General features: G+C 48.3%; 1 protein-coding gene across 1 annotated transcript in view; it reads right to left on the bottom strand.

The window, feature by feature from the left end:
- The window catches only part of Syn3 (synapsin III), a 370,475-nt gene that overhangs the window by 141,931 nt on the left and 216,498 nt on the right, over positions 1-12,046 (bottom strand). The gene's annotated exons all lie outside the window — the stretch shown is intronic.

Below are 12,046 nucleotides of genomic sequence, written 5' to 3'. Positions count from 1 at the left end.
TGCTAAAGGGAGATATATTTATAGAGCGCTCAATGGAATTGAAGGAAGCTCTAGGCATGCATTGGCTACGGTTGTCATAATTACTTCAACAGACAAAAGAAGGATGCTTTGCCTCTGGCACCACATGGGGAAACTGAGTCCCGGGGAAGGGCAGGAAAGCTGCCTCCTAGGTAGTACAGTCTGAGAATGTAGTTGGTGGAGGGAACTGCAGCCTGAAAGTCACCCCAGCTTGATTGCTTTTCTTGCAGAAGCCGGACATCCATGTTCTCTATATCCTTAATTCATGTGGAATTTCTACTCCGGGCTGGGCTCCCAGGAGGAGACCCTCCACGCCTTTAGGAAAATAGCATGGAGTCATTCGGCAAAACCTCAACCTAATGCTTTTAAGGAACTGGCATGCTGCAACAGGAAACTGTCCTCAGTGGAAACCACAGCCACAGTGCAGGCTTGTGGCTGCCGGCTGCTGCCTGGACCCATGCCCAGGGCCCAGGGCAGGGGCAGCGGAAGGCTGAGCCACGTGAAGGGGCCTTGGGAACCCCATCCTAGTGTGGCTGCCTGTGCGTGGCCGTGTGAAGCCATCCCCGCCTCCTGCAGGCATCTTTTAAGGTCAAAGCAAAGTGGGGTGGCCAGCGGAACTACCAGTGTCAGACACAGGTGGCCAACTTGTTGTTTCTACGCAAAGCCCCAGATGTTGTATCTACTGGAACCGAGGCCCAGAGAGGGGAAGTGACAGGTCTGAATCAGCCAGCAAGGAGTGAAGTCAGGAGAAGAGAAGGTGCATCTTCCCCCACCTAACTCAGTGCTCTACTGGCTGTCAGACGGTTCCTGCCTGCCAGTTCATTCATTGCCCACCCAGTCACTCACCCTTCTAGAATTTGCCACTGGTTGAAGGCATAAAACCCAAGACAAAAGACCAGCATTCAATATAGACTCTGCGTTGTCTTAGGCAAGTTATCTAAACCTTTTGTGTTCACTGTTATTTGTGTATGTGTGTGTGTGTGTGTTGGGGGGGAGGTTCTCTTTCTCTCTCTCTCTCTTTTAATAAAGTGGGGGATAGTAAGACTTCTATGCAGTAGGATTTCTGGGGGGATTAAATGTGATAATCAAAAGGAACCTCTTAGGGTAGAATCTGACAAATAGCAAGAGTTCAAGTTAATTATTTGAGTTGGTCATAGGGCTTGAACTGAGGGCCTGGAAGCTGTCCCTGAGCTTTTTTGCTCAAAGTTAGCATTGTACTACTTGAATCACAAGGTCCATTTCCGGTTTTTAGGTGGTTAATTGGAAATAAGAGTCTCGTGGGGACTTTTCTGCCCAGGGTTGTGATTCTTAGATCTCAGCCTCCTGAGTTGCTAGGCCTGAGCCACTGGCACCTGGCCAGAGTTGTTTTTAATCACTCTCATTTTGGAGATGAAAACACAGAGGCTCAAACACCACGTACAACTTGCCCAGGGCCACTAGCAGGTCAATGAAAAGGGGATTCTGATATTCAACACCCACCTCTCTGCAGCACACTTAAAGTGGATTGGACTTCACCTGCCCGCTGAGCAAGTGCATGCTAGAAATTCAGCCTCTTCCCTCCCACTCCAGAAAGTAGATTGGATTGCCAGTTGGCAAGAGTGATGTCACTGCAGAGACAACCTTGAACTTGTGCGAATTTATTTTAAGAGGAAATGTTTGTACGCACACCGGAATTCTTAATAATACAGTGAGTGCTGGCTCAGGACTACAGTTCCCTTGAGGATGGTCCCCATTGCTTTCAGAGGGTCCCCAAAAGATACTACAAAACAGGCTGCTAGGTATAACAGTACATAGCTCAGCACCCCACTCCTTTATCTCTCACGGTCTCTGCTTTTCGCTTGTCATGTTCATCCACCACCTCTACTACCTGGGGTTGATTCCCCACGAAATTTCTACCCCCAAGCCAAGAAGCATCATGTCCATTCACTGACTTGCTTGCCTATTCACTTCTTCCCCTGCCTGCCTCCCTCCCTTCCTTCCTCCCTCCCTCCCTCCCTCCCTTCCCTGTTTCCCTGTCCTCCTCCTCTCCTCCTCCTCCTCCTCCTCCTCCTCCTCCTCCTCCTCCTCCTCCTCCTCCTCCTTCTCCTCCTCCTCCTCCTCCCCCTCTTCTTCAACTTCTTCTCCTTTAACAACAACCACCTCTGCTTCACACTTAAATGGATCGGACTTCACCAGCCTGCCAAGCAAGTGCATGCTAGAAATTCACCTTCTCTCCTGCTCAAGAAAGTACACTGGATTGCCAGTTGGCAAGAGTGATGTCATTGGAAGAGCTCAGTAGGGAGCCCTAGACATAGATAATGATTGCTTTTCATGATAATAGAGCTAATGATTATGATGTAGGTGATGCTGTTAAAGGTTGAGACTGTTTCATGGAGGTGATAGCAAGACTGCATGGGCTCCATAGTGTATCCTCAGACAAGTAGTAAGGTTCCTCATAATCAGAGCACATGAACAAACATGGATGTCAGCTAGCTTAATATCCTCAGACAATGGCATTGTCTAAGACAGAGCATTCACGGCAATGGTGGCTGCTGTTACTGAGCACATACCCATCCCATTGGCCCAGCCGAAACAACTGGCTGGATCAGGTTGTCCACTCCTGGTACCAACATTCACCTGGATGGACTGCATCATTCTGATACTTCCAGAGCATCAATCCGGGTGTGCTGTGGCTTCCATGTGTTTCTGCTTTTGAAGAGAGAAGCGGGAAGACATGCAGAGTCTGGGATTTGCCCATTTCCACTGATCTTCTCATCATGAATCAACAGACTGGCATTTAATCTTGAATCAATGCCCTGTCTATCTTGATGGGATAAACTGAGAATGTCTTTACGAATATTTTGGGCTAAGTGCAATGTAGTCCTCATGTCACCTGTTGATGACCATGTGAGTTCATTCCCAATGGTCTATTTGCTCAGGATTTGCTGATGGATTCAAGCTTTTGAACCTGATGACCCATAGAAAGCATGGTATGATATGCAGGGGGACTTCCTACATGGCTAAATTCATGGCCATCTATAAGGCAGTAAAGAGAATGAACAGACTCCCAAGGTTTTCCTCACCTTCCTCTTTCCTGCCTCACCAGTCAGTGCCCTTGCCAGCCCCTCTCCTTTTCACTGGGTTCTGATTTCTGAGTGCCTCTCTGGACACAAAGGCAGCACATCTATCAGCTGTATACCGCTGGGACAAAAGACCCAAGTTAAACAACTGAAATGGAAGGAAGGTTTTGGTCTACAGTCTATTTGGCTTGTTGCACTTGGGCCTGTGGAAAGACAGTGGATTATGGTGAAGAGGACATTATAGAACAAAGCTACCTACCTCATCGTGGCCAGGAAGTGTGTGTGTGTGTGTGTGTGTGTGTGTGTGTGTGTGTGAGAGAGAGAGAGAGAGAGAGAGAGAGAGAGAGAGAGAGAGAGAGAGAGAGAGAAGAGAGAGAGTATTATGACTCAGGGTCCTCCTACAATCCCCTTCAAGGGTGCACCCCCAATGAGCTTTCTTCCTTCTGCCCTTCTGCTATGTCTTATCATTAATGGTTCCACCATCTCCCCAAAGTGCCACAGGCTGGGGATCAAGTCTTGAGCACAAGGTCTTTGGGGGACATTTCAGATTCCTCTAACTGGAGTCCACCTCTCTGCCTTTACCTGGGAGGCTCCCTTGGCCCTTAATGTGTCGCCATCAATATCACCATCCTGATGGCCTTTACTGAGTCTTTAAACCAGAAACATCACCGGACACCTGGTCCCAGAGCAATCATGTTTTTCTCTTTATCACACTCATCACAGCCATAATCAATTGTCACCTCTCTATCTTCTCTCTTGGCCTGTAAGCTCCATAATTGGAAAGACCACACCGGGCTCATGTATTTTGCCCCCCCCCCAGCCCCCTCGGGCATAGTCAAGCTCCTGGAGAGAGCAGGTGATCAATTAATATAATTGTACTCAGTGCCATGCAGGGGAAAGTCTTAGATAAGGAGTCAGGAACTTAGGCTTCTTGTCTGATCTCTTGCTACGTGTGGGGTCTATTAACTCCCAGTTCTCTGGCCTTCACAGCTTTCTTCAAGTGACCTATTGGGGCTGGGTTCAGGAAATCTGAGAATATTTAATCTAATTTTACAGGGTGACCTTGAAAAAGTATCATTTCCTGTTTCTGGTGGCTCCAGAACCACCGTCTATAGATCTGGGATGAGGCTTTCAGCCATGGTTTCTGGGGATATTGATAGATGACGAATGAGGTAATGCCCAGGGTGTTCTCAGGAAGACAGAACCTCATAAAAAGCCTACGGTCAGGCTTTCAGATTCAGAACACAGCCCAGGTTCTTGGCTTAGCCAGCAGTGATGTAAAGGTTGAGAGGGAGGTAGCTGCCAAGAAAGGAGTGGAGAGCAGCCTGGGTAGTAAATGCAAGGACACTTTCCCAACCCGCAGCCGAGAGTCTGGCTTTATGATAAAGTAGATGCATGACTGGGGATGGAGGCTTGTGGGGTTTTCTCTATATATTGCATGATAATGCCCTTTACAACACACACATACTTCCTTCCTTCCTTCCTTCCTTCCTTCCTTCCTTCCTTCCTTCCTTCCTTCCTTCCTTTTCCTTCCTTCCTTCCTTCCTTCTTTCCTTCTTTCCTTCCTTCCTTCCTTCCTTCCTTCCTTCCTTCCTTCCTTCCTTCCTTCCTTCCTTCCTTCCTTCCTTCCTTCCTTTCTTCCTTTCCTTCTGTGCCCATCCTGGGGCTTGAACTCAGGGCCTGAGTGCTCAGGTCCCTGAGCTTTTGTGTTCAAGGCTATTGCACTACCACTTGAGCCATAGCTCCACTTCTGATGTGTGTGTGTGTGTGTGTGTGTGTGTGTGTGTGTGTAATTAGAGGAGTCTCATGGACTTTCCTTCCCAGCCTGGTTTTGAATGAAAATGCTCAAATCTCAGCCTCCTGATTAGCTAAGGTTACAGGAGTGAACCATGGGTGCCCAATTTCTAAATATATTTTACTGACAGAAGGAATCAGAAGCAGTAGGAAGATGTAGTAGGAAGTATGGATGTATGTGTGCGGGAGTGGGGGGGGACATTTAGGAGTAGACCTAGCTTTAAAAGCCAGCTAACCGTCTAACTCACTGTTAATTAAAAGCCTCTCTGGGCCTCAGTTTTCAGTTACAAGTGGTATAGAAAAAACAAACCCCTCACCAATGACAAACTTCCATGTGGGATGAGCTTCCAATGAGTTTTTATTCTCCCATTAGACAGTGAGGCTGGAGACTCCATAGTGACCAATCCATGCAATAGTCTTACTTGAGTCTTCGTCCCCAGCACCTAGGACAGTGCCAGGCACACAGCAGCCTTCGAACAAACACTTGCCAAGCCAATGGATTTAACCAGATCTCCATGGAACTCTGGAGATAGGGTTATCACTGATGCCATTTTGCAAACAGAGATCCAGAATGATCTTCTTCCAGTCACCATCATTGTGAAGCCAGAGTCCAATTGTGTGACTCTAAATCTAGCCCGCTTCCCACCACCTCCCTCTTTCTTGGTAACTTTGGCCGTCAAGACTGGGGTAATACTATGGACTCTGGAACCAAAGGGCAGGTTTGAATCCTAGCTCTGCTGCCACTTCCCAGCCCTGCGAGCATAGATGTGTCTCTCAGTGATCTCTCATCTTCTTAGTCAAGTAGGGATCAACAGTACCCACAGGCAACCCTTTGGGGTAGACCTGACTGCTCCACTGACAGATGAGGCTTATTTGCACCGGTGGGTCTAATCACTACACATCCAAGTTTCCTGAAGGTGTGGACCATGTGTGCTTACTTTAGTCTCAAAGGACGCGCCAGTGAGGACCACATTTACTGAGTATCCCCTAAACGCCAGGCACAGTGCTGGGAGCTTTCCATCTGTGGCTTCATTGAGCCTTGACACCAAGTTTATAAAGCCATTTCCACGAGTCTTAAACTATCCAACGAACAAGATGAGGATAAAACAAAACTCCTGAGGTCCAGAGAGGTGAGAAAAGCATCCAGCGTTCACAGCTTGTATTGGGTTCAAACCCGTGGCAAGTTAACATCAAAGATCAAGTCCTTCACACACACATACCACCACCACCACCCCTGCCACACACACGTATTTTTCAGTACAGTCTGCACCCAAAGCACCCGGGGGTGAATTGCAGGTCTCTCTATCAGGAGGCTGATGGGGAGGCGTGGGGCCAGTGGAAAGAAATGCACCCCACCACGAGATTTTCAGTGACTTGGATGTCTAAGTCAAGGCAGTGGCTCACGCCTGTCATCCTAGTTACTCAGGAGGCTGAGATGTGAGGATCATGGTTCAAAGTCAGCCCTGGCAGGAAAGTCTGTGAGACTCTTCTCTTCAATGAACCACCAGAAAACTGGAAATGACTCTGTCGCTCCAGTGGAAGAGCACTAGCCTTGAGCTGAACTGCTCAGGGACAGCGCCCAGGGCCAGTTCAAGCCCCCACGACAACAAGAAAGACCACTAAAGGCTGTGTGATTAATGGCGGCGGCAGCAGCACCGGCATCCACAGAACTTGCCTGACTGAGATCAATCCAGGGGTGGGGCGGAAAGAGGGCAGCCATATTATACAATCATAATGACGCACAGGCTTTTCTTGGGCCTAAAATGCTGCCCAAATCCCGAGGGGAATAGCATGAATACCTCATTGTGCCCACGGAGGAGGAACTAACAAAGACTTCTTATCTTCCAGCTTGCTATGTCAGGATCAGAACGATGGCTGACATTCTGGGTCGTGGAGACTTCTCCTTTGGCGGACTGGGCACAGGAGTCTGGTTCCTTGTAGCTGGCTCTTAGGGGCTGTGTCTAACATAGCAAGAGTCTCCTTCAGTGAAGTCTCTGCCATGTCTGCGGCTGCCTTCAGGCAACAGTCCTCTATGGTTCATCTCCGTGTCCTGGCGCCTGGCACGGGGCTTGGTATACAGCCTAAACTCACAGGATGTTGAACCGAAGTCCAAAAGTTTGGCCAAGCACACATGACTCAAGCCAAGAGATGCTCTTGAAGTCTTCAACAGGACATCTCAAATTGTTTTCCCCAAAGGTGATGACCAGTGGGAGTTGGGGGTTGGACTTTGAGGTAGGGGACAGGGGTTTCCTATGGAAACTCTGGCCAAAGGGAAGCATTATAAGGTCACAAGGTCTAAGCCAGTCAAAGCCTAGTTGAGAGCACAGAATTTACACTGTGGAAACCAAGGACTGACAATTAGTATGACAGGGCCAGGAGCCAAGACTGAGTTGAAGAAGGAGCCAAGACTCTAAAGGAGATGTGATCTGAGTGAGAAAAGGTCCAGAAATAAATGAAAACTGTCTAGAGTCATTGCTGCCATGGCTAGTGGGTGGAGAGAAAGAAGAGAGAGGAAGAGAGAAAGAGAGAGAGACAGAGACAGAGGCAGAGAGAGACAGAGACAGAGAGAAAAAGAGGGAGGCTGAGCCTTCTGCCTTAAAGGGCTGGAGCTGGGTGAACAGATACAATCCCTCCTTCAGTATGTGAGTGTCAGCAGCTTGGAGCTGTCTTTACATAGACAGTAATCTGAAAACCTCCTGCATCTAGATTGGGCCAGTTAATAGTACGTGTGTATAGGATATATCTTGGGGAGGAGCCAACAATCCCCAAATCTTCTTAATCGCCAGTCTCATCTCTATTTCAGAGGATCGGTGAGGGGATGGGGGAAGGTGGCAGCTCCTGGTTCTCCTTTACGTCTGTAACCCAGGCCCAACTAAGCCTTTTCCCTGGGAATTCTGGATTGGTGAAGGGGAAAAGAAAGAGGCAGGCAGGCAGCCAGCCAGTCAGCCAGACAAATTCTCTGTGGAGCTGGGCCCCAAATGGCAGACCTACTTCCTAATGTCTGGGTATAAGAAGTAGAGGAACCCCACCAGCAGGGAAGCAGCAGAGGGTAGATGCCCAGGACAAAGGCTGAAATCAGAGGTGGAAGGAGGGCCTAGGTGGGAGTTCCAGCTTCTAGACTATTCTTGGATAGACTGGTACCCCTGGATTCCCCTTGTGTCCATCTCCACACGTCCTGGGTTTTACCAGTAGGGCTTTCCTTTCCAGGACCTCTGGACCCTGCCCATTTAATGCTGCTCCTTGTCCACTCTGCTGTCTTTCTAAGAGGGGCTACAGTTCTGGAAGGACAGAGAAAAGCTAAAGCCACATCCCTAGACTTCGGTGGGATTTAGAGCTCTAGGTTTCAGGAGTGTGCAAGATTTGGGAAGCAGGTATGAGGGAAAGGCAACACCGTACCACTAGGTTCTCCTGTGGAGCTATTTCCAGAGGTTCCCATTTCTGGTCCCTTGCTCTGTGTGTGTTGAGAGATGTCACCTTTCTCTATGTTCTGCGTTCAAATCCCAGCACTGTCATTTCTAATGGTGATACTTGGTGCAGATGACGTAACCTCCCTATGCCCTCATTTTATCATCGGCAAAATGGGTGTGATGTCCTAAAAACTGGGGATGTGAGCATGTGGGAGGGGGGCTGTTTTACTCTCAACCCACTAGATCCACATGCCTCACCACCAGCTGATGGCTCCGCTGCCTCCCTCCCACACTGCCTTGTGAATCATGGTCACCAGGCCCTGACACACAGAGGGGCCACAGCCCAGAGCAGGGCCGCTGACATTGACACTTCACTATGAAGCAATACCCGGGCCTTGCACTCGGTCTGGGATCCCGCAGCACTCCAGCCCACACCCTTATCTTGGTTTAGCCTCAAAGCAGAGAGGCTGAGCTGGCCGGCCTGTGGGCAGGGAACAGGGCAAGGGTATGCATGTGGGGAGGTTTCAGAAGAGACGAGGGAGCTGGGGGGAACGGGACAGGTCCAGGACAGGAAGTGCTATTGGTGGGCAGAACAGAGGGCATTGCCAGCAGGATTTCCCAGAATCAGACTTACAACTTACCTGGTCCAACCCCCTCATCTTCTTGGCTTTGTGTTTCTTGTTTTGTCTGTTAATGGCTAAGTGTACCAATCCCGGGTATAATTTACATATGGGCCTGGGTCTATCCCTGAGCTTTTTTACTCAAGGCTGGTGCTCTACGCTTGAGCCACAGTTCCACCTCTTTTTTCTTTTTGGTGATTAATTGGAGAGAAGAGTCTCACATGGACTTTCCTGCCCGGGATGGCTATAAGGCACGATACTTCTATCTCAGTCTCCTGAGTAACTAGGATTATAGGCGTGAACCACTAGCTCCTGGCTAAAAGCATGATTTTTTTAAGTGGATATATGGCTGACCATAGGACATCATAGGATATTTCCATCCATTCTCTAAAATCGCTTCATTCCCCTTTGCAGTTAGTTACCCCAGACACCAGGGTGACCGAGCAGCTGTTGAAAACGTCAGAGGACAGAGCTTGCCTTTGCTACTTAGAAATAAATGGACTTATGTACATGTGGCTTCTTTCGTTCTGCATGGACTCTTAAAGGTTCATCTATATTGCTGCTTGGGTCAGTAGTTCACTTTCTTTGCTACTGAATAGGATTCCAGAATATAAAGTACTGCTCCCATTTTAAGCATGTTACCCAACATTATTGGATTGTCAGATAAGCACAGTACTGAATCCTTGGGTATCAATCTTTTGCAATAGGTACCGATCAATGATGACCATTGTTAATAGCTCTTCTTTATGGATACAAAAATTTAATATTGCTGGGAATATGGCCTAGTGGTAGAGTGCTTGCCTCGTATACATGAAGCCCTGGGTTCGATTCCTCAGTACCACATATATAGAAAAAAGCCAGAAATGGCGCTGTGGTTCAAGAGGTAGAGTGCTAGCCTTGAGCAAAAAGAAGCCAGGGACAGTTAGGGACAGTGCTCAGGCCCTGAGTTCAAGCCCCGGGATTGGCAAAAAAAAAAAAAAAAGGATTAAGAGGGATAATGTAATTGGCTTTAAAACACAGAGTAGGTAAAGTTAAAATCTACATTTGAACCAAGGCAGCCTGACTCCAGAATCTATTATCCTAAGAATCAGGCTCTACAGCCTCCCATTTTACAGATGGAGAAACTGAGGCAAGGATGAAAGCAACTTAACCAACGTTATACTACATTAGAGTATTTTGAGAACCCCAGGACTTGGGCTCCCAACATATCCTGCAGTCCCCATTGAAGAGAAGCCCCCGAGGAGCCCCAGGGTCTTCCTCTTTACTTGCTTCAAGCTTGTGCACTCCCCTAATGCATATTGTGTAATCATCAAACATGTGCTGAACACCAGCCCCAACCCAGGTGCATCGGGAAGCCAGCAGACACCGCTTTCTGAAAATAAAGAGAAGACCCAAAGCACTTGCTACAGAAAGAGTGAAAGTGGAGAGTGGCAAAGAAGAGCTCGGGATTTCCTAAGTGCTGAGTTCTACATGTTCTATGGTGTTAAAGACACAAAGAGCCAGTGAGAGCTGAGCTCTGAATCCATCTTAGTAGGTCAGCTGGGTCCTCTTGTACTGTCACACGTGTCATCCAATCCTCACACACATCCGATCTTCGTTACCCCTTGCTAAAGAGGAAATGAAGAACTGGTGGGCCTTCAGAGTACCACTGAGCCATTCTTAGGAATCTTTTCTATGCAGGGACTCACGCAGAGTTCCAAAACGGTTGGACAAATGAGGTGAGGGCCAAATGCATTCCTCTCCACTGAAATTGTTGCAGACAAGGTACCAAGTACCAGGTCTTCCAGATCTTCTCCACAGTTCCCAGCCTCCTGAGAAGCCAGACTGGCATCCTTTCACTCACTATTGGCCAATGGACTCTGAGTAAAAGGATTAAGTTGTTTGCTTCAAGACAGAGGCAAATAGGAGCCGATATGCCTCCACCATCGGTCTCTTCTTTCTTGTTCATATGAAGTTGACAGGCTCTGGCTAGTGTAGCTGGAGGAGGAGGGAGAAGAGGCCTCCCTAGACCACAACAGATGTCACATGAGCAAGTAACAAACCTGCAGTTTGATAAGCCACTGTGATGCTGATACACCTGTTATAGCAGCTAAGCATTGGTTCTCCTGACTAATACAGAACTAATAGCCATAACTCCCACTACATAGTTACTGTTGATTCTGTACTGTGAGGAATGGCACTGTGCTAAGTACTTGACATGTGCCAAGTCCTTAAACATCAGTGGCTTTCCTACAGATTTAAGTGATACGTCATCTCTAGTGGACTCTGGATTTACTAAAAGTATAGGAAGACAAGATGCCTGTTTCCTATGAGTGGGGACACCATTACTGAACAGCATTCACCCTTATTTCAAAGAGCAAGGAAACACAAGGCTCAAACAGAGAATAAAAATGAAAACATGAAGCAAGAAATACACCACATGGATGGAACTGCTGGCTCCCTCCCCAGTGGGTAGATACAAAGGGCCAAACTGAAGCCCTAGCTGGGTAGCTTTGAGTGTGATGGGTTCTTCCTGTGGTCACTCCTCCCTGGTAGCCTCCCGTGGCCCCAGGATTCAGCATGACATCTAGGGGCCCTTGATTTAAGTTTAAGTTCACAGACAGGGCAAGCCTTTGGAGGAAGGCGGCATGTGAGCCAAGTATTAAGACACGAGCTGGATTTTGTCAGGAGGGAAGACAGGCCAACCATTCAATATTCCAGGGAAAAAAGCAACAGGAAAAGGCCTGGGGTGACCGGAGGATTTGGCATATTTAAAACTGTTCTCAAAGCTCAGTGGGGCTGGATAACAGTTGGGGTGTGACGGAGGTGAGGCCACGATGGCGGACCAGACCACACTGTAAGGGAGGCGGGTCCTGTTCCAGTGTATCCCGTGACCTTCCTTGGGTGTGGGTCTAGTCCTGGGTCAGCAAGGAGCCACTCACTTGCAGGTCTAAGAGGAGGACACAGAGGATGGGAGGGGCACCCAGGAGCACCCAGGGAGGAAGCAGTTCTGCCTGAGTCCAGCCTTTCCCCCACGCCCTCCCTGGGGTTCTTCTCTCAACTACCACGTGAGAAGTCCACTTCATTACCAACTTTCTTCGTACTGTAGACGGTGCTTAAAATGTTCTGTATTCTATCAAATCTTTCACACCAGCAGCGGCACTAATAA

Source organism: Perognathus longimembris, chromosome 1 (genome assembly GCF_023159225.1).
Source record: "Perognathus longimembris pacificus isolate PPM17 chromosome 1, ASM2315922v1, whole genome shotgun sequence".
In the NCBI taxonomy this organism is placed as follows: Eukaryota; Metazoa; Chordata; class Mammalia; order Rodentia; family Heteromyidae; genus Perognathus; species Perognathus longimembris.
The sequence above is the reverse complement of the archived record's forward strand: the minus strand, read 5'-3'. Positions and strand labels throughout refer to the sequence as shown.